The sequence below is a fragment of the Egretta garzetta genome, unplaced genomic scaffold, assembly GCF_000687185.1.
Source record: "Egretta garzetta isolate BGI_Z169 unplaced genomic scaffold, ASM68718v1 scaffold499, whole genome shotgun sequence".
Lineage (NCBI taxonomy): Eukaryota > Metazoa > Chordata > Aves > Pelecaniformes > Ardeidae > Egretta > Egretta garzetta.
In genome coordinates, this window is record NW_009260802.1 from 231,319 (window position 1) to 240,326 (window position 9,008).

A 9,008-nucleotide genomic window follows, 5' to 3' on the forward strand; every position below is an offset into this window, starting at 1 on the left:
AGGCACGGCCCCCACAACACCGAGAGGTCACAGGATCTGCCTGCCAAACTGCCACCCGAGCGGGGTGGGACGAGGGGACCAACCAAGCGGGGGCCGGGCAAACCCCTCCAGGCCCAGGCTGAGGGGCTTGCAAACCCAGGGGATGCACTGCCATGCTCTGCTTTCCCAAATTAAGTTCCTCCTTAAAAAGCCAGCTTTGCAACAGTTGTGTGTGTAAAGCTACACAAAAACCTCTCTTAGGGGCCCAAAAGTAAAAAACAAACATCCCAACCCCACCCAGAATTAACTTCAAATTCCCAGAAGCATTTTGCTATCGGTGCACTTTAAAAGCCCTGTGTTCAGACATGACTTAATTGCGTTAAAACCTTTTGAACCACTGCCACTGACTTCCATGTCCTACCTGCATTCAAACACACGAGTGGGAGAAAACTTCACAAGATGCTGAAGCCCACGTTCCCAGCCCGTCCCTTCACCGGACCAAGGCAGCCCGGTCCTTCAGAGCTGAAGCGCTGGGGGTTCAGAAAGGACCTGAATTACCTAAATGAGTCTAACTCATCCGACCGACTGCTCGGCTTTTGGGATGCGGCCCTTCGTGTCCCACACGGACATCACCGGAATCTCTGCCCCGGGAAAGCCAAGCTGCCTCGATACAGGTGAAGCTAGCGGGTGTCACTGGGACACAACACATTCACAAACCATGGAAATTGAACTCAAAAGGCGCCTTCTAACTGTATTTCCTTCAGGAATAAGCAGACACAGAATTAGGCTCATTGAGCCCATCCCTTTATTTTAAAAGTGTCTGCAAAAGCATCGGTGTGCGTGAAGTGAGGCCATTGCTGTTCGTTAAAGATATCTTATTCAGCCTGCACTGAGAAACCACTAACGCTGCGGGCGAGCCCACCCTGCCTTCAGCAAGCCCTTGCCGGTCACATTGTCAGCGAGCAGTAGTCATTCTGAAAGCAGCAATTCAGTCTCACAGTCCTTTCTTAACACAATTTCCAGCCTGCAATTTAGATGATAGGAAAATTACAACCCTGCTGCACTGTATTATGCGATATAAATGTTATTGCAATTAAGCCAATGAGGAAAAATCCTGGAAAACAAAGATGTTTAGTGCATGCTTTCTCCTCATTCTTTGCCCAAAACTCAAGCAGTTGTCAAAGGGCAGAAAGGAGGAAGGAGCATCTCCGTTAGTAGCAGGCACCTGCAAACAGCAGAGCTCGGGAGCAACGCAAATCCATCGCCGACATCGGGTTCTCTCCCGACTCCCTGACGAGTTATTTCCCCAGAGCACAGAGGGGTGAGAACAGGCTCTATCAAGATAACGAGGCGCAGCCAGGAGCGGGCCAGCTACCCAGGCATCCTTCTGGCAGTGGGGTAGGGTGTGCTAGGATACCCAGCGGGCATTTCCCACCGACCGCGCTGGAGTTTCTCAGCATCCACCCAAGGCTTCCTCCTTCCAGTCACGGCTCCAGATGCCGCTGAACCCTGTGCACTGGAGGGGTTTTACGTGGCTGGAATGCATAAGCCCCGGTAGCAAGGCAACAGCCCCACGTCCAGAGCAGGAAAATGGGGTACGCTTGCCAGGAGAAGAGGCACGTGGCAGCTAAGCCGCACTTCCAGCGTTGGCTCGCCCGTTCCTTCCCGCCCTCCCGTTGCAGGCAGGGACGCAGCTTCGCCTGGGGTGCCCTCGGCACTGAGCCCAAGCAACTGCCTTTAACCAGGGCTGGGCGACGCGCTGCGCGCCGCCGGTCACCGGGGCAGCTTGGGAGGAAAAGATTCTGCCAGTGATTCTGCTACTTGTGAACTCATGACACCTACGGACAACATTTTGATAACAGCTAGGTTAAAAGTCTAACGTATCCTAAACCGTGTACAGGGACAATTTAACGGCCACGGCAGCTCAGGCAAGTGAGCCGGATCGCACCGACAGCGCATGGGAACAGGCAGGTTTGGGATTTAGGATGTTTGGCTGAAAAGCCACGAGTTTGGGCTGGAATACAGACATCTAATTAGCCCCAGAAGGCTGAAATGTCCCAGCTGGCATCAGGAGCCAGCGGCCACGGGAACCAAGAAAAATCACCATTTTCTTCCAGGCTCCAGCTATTCGGACAAGGCACTGGGGACCCAGGGATGTTACGCTCAGAGCTTTGCAAAACCTCAGCTAAAACAAATAAAGATCTCACTGAAACGTTCTTGTTAATGGCGCTAAGGGGAAAAAGGAACATCCCCCCAGACCAATTTCTTCCCCCAGACCATTACCACGATGCAACACCACCAGCAATAAGACCTACACAGTCCCACGGGGGGATACGGCCCCCCAGTCCCCCACGTAACCTGTGGGCAGCGCTGCTGGTTTGGAGGGGCTCGGGAAAAGGCTGGTTGGTGACACCAGGTTTGCTCTGAGGATGCCTGACCCCTTTTCTGTAACCATCGCAGGTGGTGCCAGGCAAGTGTTTAGGTACAGAGGTGTCAGCCCTATTAAACTACATTTCACTGTTTCTGAAGAAGAAAAGTCAGGAAAAAAGAAGAAAGCGTTCAGCATTTACTCCAAGGTGCAGTAACCAGGTGGCAGCCTGTGTCCATGAAAGCTCATTACCTTTAAGCGGGCACCGGAGGAACCCCACGCAGCGTGGAGCTCTTCAGGCCAGCGCCAAGACTGGCTCCCCCAGCCCCTGAAGGCTGAGGATTAGCAGCGACCCCACCTGCACCTCCCTGCCAGTTCGGGGCCTCTTGGACAGGCTCTGCAGCAGCAACGCTCCTTACGAAGACAAAGCCACAAAGCAGCCCTGGACTCTGTCCTTATAGTTTTGTGCTATTAATTATGAGCAAGGCCCGGAGAGGCATGGGCCCGATCCCCGGGCAGAGCCGCGGCTGCTCGGGGGCTTCCCAAGGGCTCCGAGCTCTGCCCCCCTAGACTGCAGATGCAAAGCCCAGCCTGCAACAGAGCAGAAATGCTCTCTCCTCTGCAGCCAAGAAGCTCAAACACTAAGAAATAATCCTGAGCAACTCTGCCACGCAGGAGACCTGAGAAACAAGGCTTATTTCTTCCTTTTTGTTCCTTTTTTGGGCTCCCAGGCCTGGGGCACTGGAAGATTTCAGAGAGACTGGATGCAGCGGCTCCTCTGAACTTCTCCCAGGTCCCACACAGCCACAAGTGGCTGCAGAACCCACTGGGCACTGGTCATTTTGGGTGACCGGCGGGAGGTCTCCAGAGCTCCAGTCGCAGGGAGACGGAGAAAGCCTCGTGCAGAGGCTGGAGGGGAGGAGCGGGTGCTTGCCCTACCTGCCGCAGAAGAGCAGGGCATACGGCTCCCGCCCTCGTGGCCGGATGCTCCCCAGCCCTTCTGAAGCCATTTCCCCACAGCCCCCGGTAGCCAGGGCGATCCGGTGGGTTGCCCAGCAGGCACCGGCCGGGCACGCTGCGCTGCAGCCGCAGGGCTCTAATGGCTCCCTCCGATGTGCCGCCACGTTCTGCTGATTACTCGTGGGTGATCTGAAATGTCAGGCCATTAGCCTTGACAACGACTGCCGGGGTTACTGTTGGCTGGAAATATCTGTTTAATAACGTAACTGCTCCTGAGTGGAAAAGGTGATGCTTAAAATACAGAGTGGCAATAAGCAGGGATTACTGAAGCAAACCAGAAGCAGCCTTTTGTTTTGGGGCAGCCGTCCCGAGGCGTGTCCCACCCGGTTTGAGGGGATCGTGTCCTCGCAAGGCAATTCGCAATATTGCAATTAAGAGAGCAGAGCCACTAAAGACAATAAAAAGCCTCTTACCGGAGCGCCCGCCCATCGTACCCCGTGCACAGGTACCAGCACACCCACCCCATGGGGGGTCTGCGACCCCTGCTCAAACACCCCCATCCCTGTCCAGGGGTGGGAACACCTGGAAGAGAAACAACTCCCACGGAGGGAAAGGGGGACAGAGCTTTTCACAGCATCTGCAGCCCCGGAGGGAGAAGCCACCCCGGTTGGGGCTGGGATGGCAGCCATCAGCTCCTCCTCGGACATGCTTTATCCCGGTGGCTCCTCCCGGGACCCGGCTGCTCGCCAAGAGCTGCACGCTCCCTCTGGAACAGACAACTTGAAAATACACCCAGCCAAAAAGCAACCCAAACGATGCTGCATTCAGCTACTGTTATGCTTGACATTTCCTATGATTTCTTGGAAAAGCATTAATTTATTTGAAAATCTTCATACTTCATGCCAGGGCCACAGCAGGGAAGAATCGCTGTGTTTCAAGCTCAGAGCAAGACTCAGATACAGGGAAAAAAATTAAACAGGGATAAGAGCAAGAAACTGTTAATGATCAAAAATCTTTTACTGCAGGTTCAACAGCAAAGTCTGGAGGAGATAAGTCTGCATGTGTACTAACATTGCATAAAAAAGTGATTATTCAGCCATCCATGGGAACAGAGCTATTGATTCCAGTAACAAAGCACACGATATAAACTGCAGTGGTTTTGTGCTTTTTAGCCTGGGAAAATTGATTTTCTTAAACTTTCCCTTGAACCTGCAGTAGGGTTTAATCTGAACCTAAAGGAGCCTTTTAAGAACTCCCATAAATTAAAAAAATATCTCTTAATTTCGTACATTTTCGGTTCCTGCTGTTACAGCAGAAACCCAAGAAACACTGGAGAAAGCGGTGGGCGAAAGTGATAACTGCGCTTCGTTACAGTGTTGCCAGCACGCATTTGTTTGCCTACATTTAAAACAACATCTAAATATTGACGCTAAGTGAAGCAAAACAGGAGACAGCTTCAAGGGGCCACAAGGCTTCGGCTGAAGCTTGGCAGGAAAAGCCACCGACCGCAGCCCTGGAGCCCAGCAGGGACAAGGCTCGCCCTGAGCACATCCAGAGGAGAGCCCCAAAGCTGGGGGGGGGTCTGGAGCCCCAGGCTGCTGGGGAGCAGCTGGGGGAGCTGGGGGGGTTCAGCCTGGAGCAGAGGAGGCTGAGGGGAGCCCTCATCGCTGCCTACAACTGCCTGAGAGGAGGGGGGAGCCAGGGGGGTCGGGCTCTGCTCCCAGGGAACGAACGTTCTGACGAATGGAATAATTAACCAGCAAAGAGGAATATGGGCAGGTTTGGGGGGAATGAGTCTTGCAGGGAGCAGAGACCAACACCCACCTCACTACAACCTCCTTTCGGTAGGGGAACGTTTGGACTCGATGATCTTAAAGGTCTTTTCCAACCAAAGTGATTCTATGATTCTACAATTCTATTCTAAGCAGAGGATGCCACCTCCCCATCCTGTCGGCACGCCTTGCTCCGCAGACCGGGTGGGGAGGCGCAGATGCCCACGCCAGCCCACCCCAAACCCTTTTTGCCTTCTTGCCATGCTGCACACAGGTCGCAGGGGGAGGCAGCATCCGTGGCAGAGGTGTTGCACCAAGCAGCAGCCCTGCTGGAGGAGCAACAGGCAAGGGCAGGGTCTGGGTGGAGGCCTGAGGCTACCCTGGGTCTCCAAAGCCAGTCCCCAGGGGTCTCCACCTGCCCCCACAGCGTGCACGCCCCTGGGCCCGATCCGGGCATCAGGAGGAGACCTGCACCCCACCAGCAGGAAGCCCCAGGAGAGAGGCAGGGGTTAATGGGAACATCGAGGGTGGCAAATACCATCTGCTCCAGCAGTCATTAGCACCAGGTCTCAGCCAGAGCACTCAACAAGGATGAGCCTTGGTAAACATGCAGGTTAAATATTGGAAAAGCACATGGAGCAGGGCTTGCTTAGGGCCCCAATTCGTCACTGCTCCAGCGACGGCCGATCTGACCAGTGTGTTGAGGACCTGGGCTGTTCCAGCCCGGGGCTTCCAAGGCACCAGCCACCTCTGGAACCACCACTAGCTAAGGGTGAGATGCTGCCCAGCCCACCCACAGCCAGCAACTGCTGGGTTTGCAAGTTCAGCACAACCGAGGCCCTTGCCAGCACACCCTGGCGGGGGCGGCGCAGGAACCGTGGCCCCAGCCTGCTCCGGCAGCACCCCGACTCCCACCCTCAGCTCTGCGCCCCAGGGACAGCGGTGCAGCGTGACCGAGCACCGTGCGCCCGCGAGAGCTGAGCCCGCAGGGCAAGAGAGGACAAACACAGCGGTGCCCGCACCGAAGCCCCCCTCTGCCCAGCCCCCCTTCGCTTGGCTTTCCTCTCCCGGGCACCGCTGCACAGGGGGTCCCACACAGGAGCAGGATGCATCCCGCCTGTGTCTGCAGCCCCAGCTCCTGCCGACATGCTGAGCACCCCATGCACCCTACCTGTCCTGAAGTCCTGGGTCCCATGAAGGTGCTGAGCACCCCATGCACCCCACCTGTCTCTACAGTCCTGGGTCCCATGAAGGTGCTGAGCACCCCATGCACCCCGCCTGTCTCCGCAGCCCCAGCTCCTGTTGACATGCTGAGCCCCCCATGTACCCCGCCTATCTCTGCAGCCCCAGGCCCCATGGAGGTGCTGAGCTCCCCATGTACCCCGCCTATCTCCGCAGCCCCAGGCCCCATGGAGGTGCTGAGCACCCTGCACACCCTGCTCAGCACCCCGTCTGCCCCGGCCCCGTGCTCACACGTGGTGCATTGGGGCTGTTTACAGCTCCCGCACACCACCGCCTTTGTGGCCCCGCTGAAAAACCCCAGTGTGCAGTACGGCACTGGACATTTACAGTGTTGTTTTCCCCTCAATAAGGCAGTAAATGACCTTTTATTCAAACAACAATTCCTAAAACAAAACCAAAACCCGCCGCCACCAGAAGATCTGTGGGAGAGGGGGTGATTTGTTATTTAAGCAGCAGCCAGCCCTGTGTGCTATGCAAACACAACCCACGCTCTGTGTTCTCCCAAGCCTCCTGCTGACTTTGCAACTAATTTTGTGAGCAAGGAGAGCACGCTGGGCTGACATCAATGCAGCAATGAGCCTGGGGACATTTGTTCCTAACTTTGTACCAAACATTGATCAATCGATTCCTGCCCATGGCGGGAGGGAAAAGCCCACAAACAAACCAAAACACATATGGGGAGATTTTTTTAATGGCACAAAGGGCAATTAGGCACCCAGCCTTCCAGTGAAATTAGGCTCCTTGCAGTCCTCTGCGCTTTAAATAGTCTTCCCCTTATGCTCAATGGAAACCAAACCCACTGTCGAGCCTCCAAAGGAGGAAAAAAAATCCGCTGTAGCCAGTTAGTGGGGCTGCAAAAGCATTTCTGAATGCACCCGAGCAAAAAAGGCAGGCCAAGGCGCCTTGCAAAGCGAAGGAAGCCCCATCCCGCATGAACCATCACCTGCAGCATGTATTAGATTAGTGTAAAAACATCAAAATAGAGAGAACACTGATTAGCTATCCAAAATAATTAAGTGTTCTGTAAATAGCGTATTTGCTCGGGAACACCTCCTCAGTGCTGCTGCCCGTTCCCTCAGCTGCGAGCGCTACGGGAATATTGTCAGGCCACCGCCGAGCTCTCGTGGGGCACGACGGGGACCGGGCACACCCCAAGGGGACCGAAGCCCAGGCACGCGGGGAGAAAAGGGCGAAGGCGAACAGCAAGGGCTTGGCCCAGGTGAACTGCGCCAGAGCAGAGCCCAGGAAAAGCACTCGAGTCCATGGCTCAAAGCCCGATGGAGGCTTGGGACACCTAAACCCCATCACAAATTAACTGCCAGAACCAGCACCAAGGGCCAACCCCTTGGCGCCCTCCAAAGCCTCTCTGGGCAGCAGAGCCCAGGGGTGTCACGGGGGGGTCAGTGACAGCGAAGCCGTCCTGCGTTACAGCCCAGGTCAGGCCCGCGGTCCCTTCTCACCCCCCATTTTCTATAACGCAACACAAGTACGCGTTTCAGACATGAAATATCAATGTCAGCGCTGGAATTTCTAGCAGCGAGCCGTCGAGGCGGTGGCCCTGACAGTGTACTCGCTGCTGCGTCAGGACTCGCGGGCAGGGTTGTCTCCGGAGGACTTCCCTTGAAGACCCCCTCATGCCCCCAGCTGAGAAAAAAAAAGGCAGGAAAGTCACCAAACAAGTTACGGAGGCAGCGCCTTCCAGCCTGGGCTTTGCAAGGCTTCGCAAAAGAGCGATCTGGGGCCGGGTCCGTCCTGGCTGTGCGGCAGGGAAGTGCAAGGCACCAGCCCAACGCACCCAACGCAGCCTTGGGAGGTAACAAATGCAAACTTCTGTGGGTTTAGCTACGCATGCAATGGCACAGCTGATCTGAGAGAGGGCGTAGGACCAGCTCGGCTGAATATGAGGAACAGGTTATTTTTATTGAGAGAACTGCCCCAAATTCCTCTCCTGGGCCGCAGAACCCATCTCCTATTCCTAAATGCACTTACCCAGCACGCAGCTAGATGGCAGAAGGGCACAGAGGAAACACCCGAGCCCCCCTCAGCCCCCATCGCTGGTGGTGCAAGCCCTTGGGGGGCAGGACAGGCTGCCCATCTGCACGGCCCGGATTGCCGCAGACGCCAGCATTGGGCTCTGGTCCAGGCAAGCTACAGGGCACGCTGACCACGGGTCCAAGCAAACTTTACCTCTGCACGTTCCACCCGAGCGCCAGCCTTCAGCTCGTGCCAGCCACGTCGGATGGAACTGCCATGCCCAGAACTGCTGCCTGACACCAGGTGGCTCCCTGGGATCCCGCTTGCCCTTGGCCTAACGAGTTCATTGACACTTTGGAGACAGATTCTTCATCCCACGTGCCTGCGCAGCGCCCTGCACCGCGGCGTAGCTGTCCCGACACCTCCAGATCACATTTCCAGACAAACCCACCCATCCTGGACATGAGCTCCCATGCGAGGCACCGGGCCCCTTCAGCAGGCACACCACTGGCGAGCGGCACAGCTCAAACGCAGCAGGACCCACAAAAGCACCCCCCGCACAGCAGAGGCAAGGCCTGCCAGAAACGGCTCCGAGGAAGACGGCGTTCTGATTTAAGGGCTATGCAGCAGCAGCCAAATGGAGAAGAGAGACAAAGCGCACCTTGCAAAGTTTACCCTTGCAGACTAACTAACAGCTCACAACAGCATTTACT

General features: G+C 55.8%; 1 protein-coding gene across 1 annotated transcript in view; it reads left to right on the forward strand.

Moving 5' to 3' along the window:
- The window catches only part of RALGAPA2 (Ral GTPase activating protein catalytic subunit alpha 2), a 194,587-nt gene that overhangs the window by 19,936 nt on the left and 165,643 nt on the right, over window positions 1-9,008 (forward strand). The window lies entirely within an intron of this gene.